This window comes from Chrysochloris asiatica, unplaced genomic scaffold (genome assembly GCF_000296735.1).
Source record: "Chrysochloris asiatica unplaced genomic scaffold, ChrAsi1.0 scaffold00056, whole genome shotgun sequence".
NCBI lineage: Eukaryota > Metazoa > Chordata > Mammalia > Afrosoricida > Chrysochloridae > Chrysochloris > Chrysochloris asiatica.
The window spans coordinates 18,079,506-18,090,264 of NW_006408574.1; positions in this window are offsets into that span (position 1 = coordinate 18,079,506).

Sequence of the window (10,759 nt, forward strand, 5' to 3'; positions counted from 1 at the left end):
TGGATCAGCCAGGTGGCATCATTGATGGACTCAAGTGTGGCAGCGGTAGTGAGGTTGGCCCAGGATCGGACATTGTTTTGTTCTGCTGTGCATGGAGTCGCTATGAGTCGGTTCCGACTTGATGGCACCTGACAACAACAACAATCAGTTATAGGCTGAAGATGGACTTACAAGCTTTCTGTAGAGATCATTATGGCTATTCCTTTCTCCCCACCTCAAGTGCCTATTTTACAATGGTAGGCAAGGAAAACCAAGATATTTAACACTATTCCCCTCTTAACACTATTCCCCTCTTCTACCCCTTCAAACCATGATTCAATCCCTGTATCCTGGAGCCCTTTGCTCCAAGGCTGTACATACATCATCATTTACCTCTGTCCCACTTAGCCCATGTGAACCTGCTGAACTGTTCTCCCATTGGCCTTATTCTTCCATTCCCCTGGCCCCTCTTGTGTATTAACCATCCCCCCTTGCACCCAAGCTATCCTGTGTAATTTCCTTACCATGTGCTCGATCTTCCCCTTCCTCTCTCCCTCCCCTCCTCTCATCCATACTTCCTGGTGATCAGCAAATATATATATAACTTTCCCCCCTTTTAGTGTGGGTTATTTTTCTTACTCTTTTACAATAATGGTCCTACGCAGTATTTCTCCTTTTTTGACTAATGTCACTCAGCATAATGTCCTAAAGGTTCATCCATGTTATGTGGTGGCTTGCAGCTTCCTTGTTGTGTGTATGTACCACAGTTTGTTTATCCGTGCTTCAGTTGATGGGCACTTAGGCTGTCTCCATTTTTTGCTATTGTAAATAGTGCTGCTATGAACATTGGTGTGCATGTATTTACTGATGTTATGGCTCATATTTCTTGTGGATAAATACCAAGTAGAGGGATTTCTATTTCCAACTTTCTGAAGAAGCACCATATTGCTTTCCAGAGAGGCTGGACCAACCCAACCAGCAATGCAGGAGCCTCCCAGCCGCTCGACATCCTTGCCAACACTTATTATCCTCTACTTTTTTAATCTTTGCTGTTATTGCTGGTGTGAGATGATATCTTACTGTTGTTTTGATTTGCATCACTCTGATGGCTAATGATCATGAACATTTCTTCATATGTTTGTTGGCTGCCCGGATCTCTTCCTTGGTGAAGTGTCGGCTCATGTCCTGTGCCCATTTTTTAATTGGGTTATTTGTATTTTTCTTGTAGAGGTGTTGTAGTTGGTGGTTATGTGCCATGGAGTCGGTTCTGACTCATAGCTACCCTGTACAGGGTTTCTGAAGCTGTAAGTATTTACAGGAGCAGAAAGCCTCATCATTCCCCCATGAGCAACTGGTAGTTTTGAAATGTTGACCTTGCAGTTCACAGCCTGATTCATAATCACTACACTACCAGAACTCCTTAGAGGTGTTGTAGTTTCCTATATATTTTAGAAACGAGTCCTTTGTCTGATGTGCCATTGCAAAAGATTTTTCCCCATTCTGTGGGTTCCCTTGTAACTCTTCTGGTGAAGTCTTTTGGTGCACATAAGTTTTTAATTTTTAGTATGTCCCACTCATCTATTTTGTGTACTTTTGTTTATGTGGTTTTCAAAATGTTTGGTAGTCTGTGTATTCTTTCCCTGTATTAGCACCCTCACATCTGTCCCTATTTTTTTCTTGAAGATTTTCATAATTTTGGGATTCACATTTAGGTCTTTAATCCATGCTGAGTTGATTTTTGTATAGGGTTGTGAACTAAAGGTCTTGTTTCAATCTTTTGCATGTCAATTTCCAGTTCTGACAGCACCGTCTCTTAAAGAGACTGTCTCCTCCCCATGTAACATTCCTAGGCACTTTGTATGTGGATAGGTTAATTTCTGGATTCTCGATTCTGTTCCACTGATCAATGTATCTTTCATTGTACCAATGCCAGTCTGTTTTAACCACTGTAGCAGTGTAGTAGATTTTGAAATTGGGAGTGAGAGGCTTCCAACCTTGTTCTTCTTCTTGAGTAGTGCTGGCTTATCCTAGGTCTCCTTTCTTTCCATATAAAATTTGTAATTGTCTTTTCCATCTCTTTGAGGAATGTCACTGGAATGTGGATTGGGATTGCATTATATGTGTATATTTCTTTGGGTAATATTGATGTTTTCACGATGTTGAATCTTTCTATCCAGGAACATGGTATGTTCTTCCACTTTTGTAAGTCCCTTTTGGTTTCATGTAGTAGTGTTTTGTAATTCTCTTTGTATAGGTCTTTTGTTTCTCTGGTTACATTTATTCCTAAATATTTCATCCTTTGGGTGGCTATTTTAAATTGTAGTTCCTTCCTAATTTCTTTTTCAGCTCTGACATTGTTGCTATAGAGAAATCCAACTGATTTTTGGATGTTGATCTTATACCCTGCTACTTTGCTGAATATTCCAATGAGATATAGTAGTTTTTTTTTTACTGAGTCTTTGGGGTTTTCTATGTATAGGATCATATGATCTGCAAATAGAGAGAGTTTTATTTTGCCGTTGCGAATTTGGATGCCTTTAATTTCCCTATCTTGTCGTATAGCTCTGGCTAATACTTTCAAAACAATATTGAAAAGGAGTGGTACAAGGGGCATCCTTGACTTGTCATGTTCACAGAGGAAAGGCTTTCTGTTTTTCTCCATTGAGAGTGATGTAGACTGTTGGTTTTGTGTAAATGTTCTTGATTATGTTGAGGAATTTCCCTTCAATTCCTACTTTGTTAAGTGTTTTTTTTTTTTTTTTTTTTAATCAGGAATGGATATTGGATTTTATCAAATGCCTTTCCTGCATCAATCGATATGATCATGTGGTTCTTTTCCTTTTTCTTATTTATGTGGTAGATTACACTGATTGTTTTTCTAATGTTGAACCATTCTTGCAACCCTTTTATGAAACCCACTTGGTTCTGATATAGTGTTTCTTTGATGTGTTGCTGGATTCTGTTGGCTAGGATTTTGTTGAGAATTTTTGCATCTATGTTCATGAGGGTTATTGTCTATAGTTTTCTTTCATAGTGAAGTCCTGATTTTGGGATGAGGGTTATATTTGCTTCATAAAAAGTATTAGGAAGTTTTCAGTCCTATTCTGTATTCTGGAATAATTAGAGTAGAATTGGTAACAGCTTTTGCTTGAATGTTTGGTAGAACTCACTAGTGAAGCCGTCTGGGCCTGGACTTCTTTTACTTTGGAGTTTTTTGATGACCTGGTCAAGTTCTTATTTTGTTATGGGTCTGTTCAAGTTTTCTACTTCAATCTATACTTTGCTGAAATGACTAGAAATATGGAAGACCGTGTTGTGGCCATTATCTCTGAATCCTTTCACCCAGAGGTGTATCTATGGTATTGCAGATATTGCATGTTTCCTGGGAGTCATTCAAATGAAGGGTGCCACTGAGCAGTTTTTATTGACCATCACAATTTTTATTACTAGTTTGAGAGATCATTCAGCAAGTTAAAATGAATATTTTCATATTTGAGAGCCCTCATGCATCAAGATAGTCTGTGATTTTGCTTTACTGAGCGTAGGAAAAGAAGAACCGGAAAAACAATGAATTTCAGCACAATCATGAAACAGTTTTCATCACTGAAACCAAGGCAGGTGCCTTTGTAATTTTCACATAGTGCCATAATATGTTAAGGGAAAGATTAGCAAGCTTGACTTGTATTTTTGAACTGGTGTGATGTAAAATTGTCTAAAAAATGGGTTTCAGATGTTTGAACAGAGATGTAATTTTAGCGCTTACCATAGATGCTATTTCCCTTAGGAAGTTTCTGTTTCCACGTCTTCCCATTTAAAGAGCAATCTCTTCATTAGAAAAAAAAAAATCTGTAATATTGACACTGCTGCTTCCCTGATTTTTCCTCTCTGAAATTTCAGGGACTCATAACGAGCTTTTATACAAAACCTCCTGTATCTCTGGACTAAACATGCTATTATACAGAAAGAAGGTGTGGTTGCCAGTCTTCGATTTTGCTTATAATTTTTACAAATCTGGTGACCATAGCAATATCTTAGCAAGGCCATAGATTGGCAGTGTGCCTGCATTGACTGAATATAATTTCCTTGTGATTGACTTTGGATTGGGAAAATTGATGACTCTAGGTCAGGTTTAAGAGAAAAACCTTCAAAAAGGGAATTTCTACTATTCATTTGAACTGAGCTACAAGACAATTGCATTTCTCTCAGCAATTACAGTATTAATTTTTCTAAATACAGAATAAATGTGCTCAGATACTAAGTGGGACATAGAGCACAAATTTAAATGCAAGGATTTATGAACAATGTATAGTCAAGAAATTAAGTGGGCACATGCATGCCTACACATATGCACTGCATTAGTTTTCTATAAATTCAGATATTCAGATCTAACTGTATATAGATTTTGAACACTGGAAAACAAAAAGTACTACCGCCCACAAATTATAGATTCTCAGTTTGTTCAAATGTAATCAGTTTTTCAGAGACTATGCCCTGAGGCACTAAGGATTTAGCATATAAATTTGAGATCACTGATATGTATTTCTGATCATTATAGCAAACATGTGTCTGACCTTTCTCTAACAAAGAATTTAGTTGATTTGTGGTAACTGGGGATAACAGTCATGCGTCAATGATAAAAGTAATGAGCAATAATCTAATTGACCTTGAGTTAAGCTCACTAAAGATTATGCAGTATTTAAAATGATGATTATTGAGATTAAATGCACATATAATTACTATGATGCTGCTGTATTTTAAAAGAAGATGATTATTTGAAATAATCTATTTTGACCATTTAACCTTGAATTACCAAATCAAAAACGTACTACAAATCAGTGGCAAAACTAATAAAGCCTACATGTTACACTTTTGTGTCTCTCCTATAAATTAATTTGCTTTTTCCAAGATATTCTAATTATAAAATCCATGTTTCAGTCATTCCAGTGAATAAATGAACCCATTTTAAGTCTGATTTCACCAACTGTATTAATTTCAAACCACAAGTCTCCTTCCTTTGGTTTCCTCTATTGATGATGGAAAACAGAGAATGATATTTGATAATAATGGAAGTGTATACTGCAGTCAATTTTGATACCTCATTTGCATGTGGCTTCTTGTAATGTTCTCTTTTGGTCTAATAACGAAAATGTGTCCGAGTATTCTCATTACAGGAGCAAGGTAAAACACCCCAAGCCTCCTGGGTCGGAAGGACAACACTGTGAATTTAAAGTGGTAAATCTCTAGTCTCAGTGAAACCAAGCAGTGGTTTTCAGCAGTGAAACCAAGTGAGAATATAAAAACAGATGACACACAAACTTGCCAAGAGTTCTAATATTAAGAGAAGAAAGGAGAGAGAGAGAGAGAGAGGAGAATCTAAGTAAATGGCAATGGTTGCCTAGAAATTTTCTGCTCATTGTAGAAATATGAATAACTAAAACTGTGTTTTAAAAAGTCCTTGGTTTGTATGCTAATCACATTATTATTAACATTTTTGAAATAAGCACCAGTTTTGTGTGTGTGTTAAGAGTAGTTTGAATGGGAAAACTGGACATGGATTTGCACACATGTTGGATAAATTATTCAAAACATTTCCCTCTAAATTGACCTAAAAATGAGTTTGACTAATACTTACTTCTAGACATCTGAGAACGAATGGACAGAACTGGACAGCACCAACATGCACCACAGGAAAAGCAGGCACTCAGTTCATTTCAGCTCTTGAATTCCAGTCTACCTTCTACTCCACACACGGATCTGTATAGATACGAAGGTGCTTGAGGTTTCTAAAATAAGGGGACCATTTTAACATTTCAACAAGAAGCGCAAAACAGGCAAAACATTTTGTTCAAACTTTGACTTAAATAAAAACGAACAAAACACTCAAAAAACATATAATTAACATGGCTACATGTCTTCATTAATTGATGTAGACATGCCATTTCTTAAAGACTCGTCTTCAGAGTTTAATGGATAGATCATGAAGTGAAAGAACATCTGATAATTTTAATGTTGTTGTTAAGTGTCATTGAGTTGGTTCCAACTCAGTGTTCTAAGGAGCAGCTGATGAATTTTAACCATCGACCTTGTGGTTCAAACTGACTTTATGGTCCAGTGCATTATCCCATAGCACCACACCAGGAATCCTATTATCTCAAACATTAAGGACAACTATTGAGTTGTTTTTGTTGTTTCTGACTCACAGCAACCCTATACACAACATAACAAATCATTGCCCAGTCCTGTGCCATCCTCACAGATGTTACATCTGAGCCCATTATGTTTGCCACTGTGTAAATCCATCTCATTTAGTGTCTCCCTCTTTTTCACTGACCCTCCACTTTACCAAGCATGATGTCCTTCTCTAGGGACTGGTTCCTCCTGATAACATGTCCAAAGTATGAGAGACAAAGTCTTTCCTTCCTGATTTCTAAGGAGCATTCTGGCTGTAATTTTCAACACAGATTTGTTTGTTCTGCTAGCAGACCATGGTACTTTAATAATCTCCAGTATCATAATTATTATACAATATTCCTTATGCATGTCCAACTTTCACATGCATATGAGGTTATTGAAAATACCATGGCTTGTGTTTTTGTTGTTGTTAAGTGCCCTCTAGTTGATTAGACCCATAATGACCCTGTATAGGGTTTCCAAAGAGCTGTTAGTGAGCTTGAACCACCACGCCACACCAGGATTCCATGGCTTGGATTAGGCATACCTTAGTTCTCAAACTGATATCTCTACTCTTTAATACTTTAAAGACATCATATGTATCAGATTTGCCTAATTCAATACGTCATTTGACTTCATTTGAATGCTATTTCTTTGAAGTGTTGCTTGTGGATTCAAGCACAATGAAATCTTCTACAACTTCAATCTTTTCTCCATTTATCATGATATTATTTATTGGTCCAGTGGTGAGGGATTTTCTTTACACTGAGGTTCAATATATGCTGAAGGCTGTAGTCTTGCATCTTCATCAGTAAATATTTTAAGTTCTCTTAGTTTTCAGTAAGCGAGGTAGTATAATTTGCATATCTCAGTCTGTTAATGAGTCTTCCCCCAATCCTGATGCCACATTTTTCTTCATATAATCCAGCTTCTCAGATTATTTGCTCAGCATACAGATTGAACAAGTATGCTTGGTATAACCCTAACTCACAACTTTCTTAATTTAAAACCTTTCACAATCCCCTCGTTCTGTTGAAACAACTGCCACTTGAACTATGTAAAGTTTCTCATGAGCACAATTAAGTGTTCTTGAATAACCATTCTTTGCAATGTTAACCATATAGTTTGTCATAAAATACATAGTTGAAAGCCTTTGAAAAGTTCATAGTTAATAGCACAAATGAACATCTTTCTGTTATTCTATGCTTTCAACAAAGATCCATCTGACATTAACAATGATATCCCTAATGTGAAGTCCTCTTATGAAAGTGGCTTGACTGTCTGAAAGTTCCCTGTTAATGTATTTTTGCCACCATTTTTTAATTATCTTCAACAAAATTTTACTTGCATGCGATAATTAATGATATTGTTAGATGACCTCTATATTCTGTCAGGTTACCTCTCTTTGGAATGGGCATAAATATGGATCTATTTCAATTGATTGGCCAGGTAACTCGCTTCCAAATGTCTTGACCTAGATAATGAATGTTTGCAGTGCTGCATCAGTTTGTTGAAAGATGAGTGGTAGGGATAATTGTATACAATAGCCTACAGAATACAATCAGAATTGTTTCTCAAAATGTTTTTCCCATAACTTGGCTGAGTTGATGACCACAGTATCTTCAGAAAATCCAGAGCCTGCATTATAAATATTTCACAAAACAATTGTTGTTGTAAGGTGCCATAGAGTCAGAACTGACTCATAGCGACCCCATGCACAGCAGAACGAAACAATGCCCAATCCTGGGCCAACCTCACTACCGCTGCCACACTTGAGTCCATCAATGCTACCACCTGGCCAATCCATCTCTTTGGGGGTCTTCCTCTTTTTCTCTGACCCTCCATCTTACCAAGCATGATATCCTTCTCCAACGACTGTTCCCTCCTGACAATATCAGTGTAAATACAGAAAAATACAAACACAATTCTACAGACATTCAACTTCACCATGGTGAAAAACATGGAAACTGTTCATTACAGATTAGTAAATAAGCACAAGATAGCATACCTTTACCTTACTTGCTGGATCATCCTCCCCTCTAAATACAGTATATTATAAACTACCTCAGGACTCCTTTGAAAAATACCTATTATCTAATTTTTATTTCTGACCCACTGAAGTAGACTCTGTGTATGAAGACCTGATGTAATTATTATGAATAGGCAATTTTGCAAAACACTGGCTTAGAACCAAAAACATGACCTTGTTTGGCTTTGATCCACACATTGACATCAGTATAAGAAAACAAGGACTTATAAACAAAGGCAAGTCCATTAAACACCATATCTCACCAAGGTATGAGTTTTGGTAAATTTGCCAACCTGACCTTCTGGTATAAAAATTTAAGTTGTGTTCAAAAGTAGCCTCAAGGCCAATATTCCTCCCAGTGCCTTTCTCAGCATCTGTAGATTCGCTCAGCCTGCTGTTGGAACAGTTGCTAATGAATGAAGATCACCCCAGCCTGTCCCCCTGCGGTTGCTCATTTACCCATTAGCATCTGCTTAAGCAGCAGGTTGGGGGAAAGCTCTGGTGCCCTTATCTGTAGCTGATGAGGGCTGTGGTAGGGAGGCTTCTGTTGCCAACTGAGCCAGGGCATAAATCAACTCCAATCCTGGCAAAGGTTATTAATCTTAGCAAGGGTGACTTATATACAGTGTAGAGATGGAGAAACACTATCCTTGACATTTATGAGAAACAAGATAAAGCAAAAACATAATTGGTGTGCTAATTTGCACAAATTCATTGATTCCCCTAACCTTCATGTTCCATACTTAAAAAAAGATGAATTATATGTTTTTTTCTTGCTTAAACTTTATCTGATGCTAGGTATGTGCCTAGAGGTACAAAAATACACCTAGCAAGAAAAATATCTTTATGACTTTCCTTGCGTGAGGTATTTTATTTTATTTAAAGCACAAGATTACCTCATTACCAAAGGTATCACGGAAGATTCCCTCTACTGCCTCACTCAAACTGGTCATCAAGTGACTTAAGGTATGTTAGATATAGATAATGAGAGAAGTTGCCTGGAAACCATAAGACAGACACAAAATAAAACATATTCCATTCTGACAGTGAGTATAAGCTTTATCTTTGCAAATGATAGTCTACTTTAAATATTCTCAACATAGGCAGAATGTCTATAGTTGAGGGGATTAGATGTATCAGTGAAGTAGAAACAGGAGGGTTGATACAAACTAGGGTAGGCCTAGGGAAGGATGTTGTTTATTAAGTGGCCCAGTATATAATTCCTGAGGAGTAGCTGGTTGGTTTGAACCAAGGTCCAATGCTTATCCTATAGCATCATACCAGGAGTCCTTGGGGTAGGATAATACTGGTAAAAGTAGGATACAGTAAATATTTAATGTTAACAACATTTTATTGTGTTTTGAACATCAGAAGTGCTACATGTATGAATGGTGTTCTGTGAATGGGCTATTTCTAGTCTCCAGTGTGAGAGATTTTTAAATGAAACAAGAAGTAGCATTCAAACAGATCCACTAAGGACTGAATGTTAAGTGCCTTACAGTTAAAAGGCACTTCATATAAAACTCACTCTCCATTTTCTATAGCCATTGTGGACCAAGTGCAATGCTTAGAATTCACTCTTGGGCATATTTGTTGTTGTTGTTGTTAGTTGCCATGGCGTATTAGAGACATACTAAATGAGAGTAGTCTCTCAAAACTCTTGCAGACCATTAGGAAGGTATTAACCACACATGAAAAATAATGTAACTACACATAATAGAAAACTGTGCACAACTCAGAAAAAGAATCCAAAGTGTTGGAAATAAAATCATCTTTCTGCACCTCAACATCCTCTTTTTCACTGTGTAATGACTTTAATAATTTCTCCCATAATAATAATTATGGACATTCATTCTTATTATATTTATTATAAAATGTTAATGCTACTATATTTGCAAATAAAATGATCAACAAGCCTGTACAAAAATACACAGTATATAACAGCAGAGCTTGCCATCATCCTAATAAAAAGCAAACATGTCCAACCTAATGAAACACACATATTCTCAAAAGATTTTGTGAATTATAGCATTTGAACATCCATCATTGCATTTATGTAACTGTCCACCTGAAAATGAGTACAAAGCAGTACTCATTATTTTTAGTGCATTTTTTCATTACCTTCATATATAATGATGGCACCAAAAAAGCACAGTATGAGGAGACCTGTGAGCCCACTATTTGTTAGTACATTCCGTTAATTATAATCTAATCATGCGGAAACTAAGTATGTATGAGGGGGCTTCAGAAAGTTCCTGGAAAAATGAAATGAAAAGATAATGGAATTTTCCCATGAAATATTTGAAGTTCTTCCCCAAAAAATCTCAGAAATACACATAGTATCCTACATATAAAAGGGTCCACTTCAACAAAATAATGTGTTTTAAATGCTCTTAATATAAGAATCAAAAGTGTCTTGGAAAGCAATGTAACAAACCGTTAAGAGTGTTTAATCAGCAAACGGGACTAGATTTGAACAAGGGTGAAGAGGGAGTTTCAATTTTTATCAACTTTTTAAAAGAATATTTTAGCCTTATTTTGATTGCTAATGAAACATATCATTAAAAATATGGTAGTGGT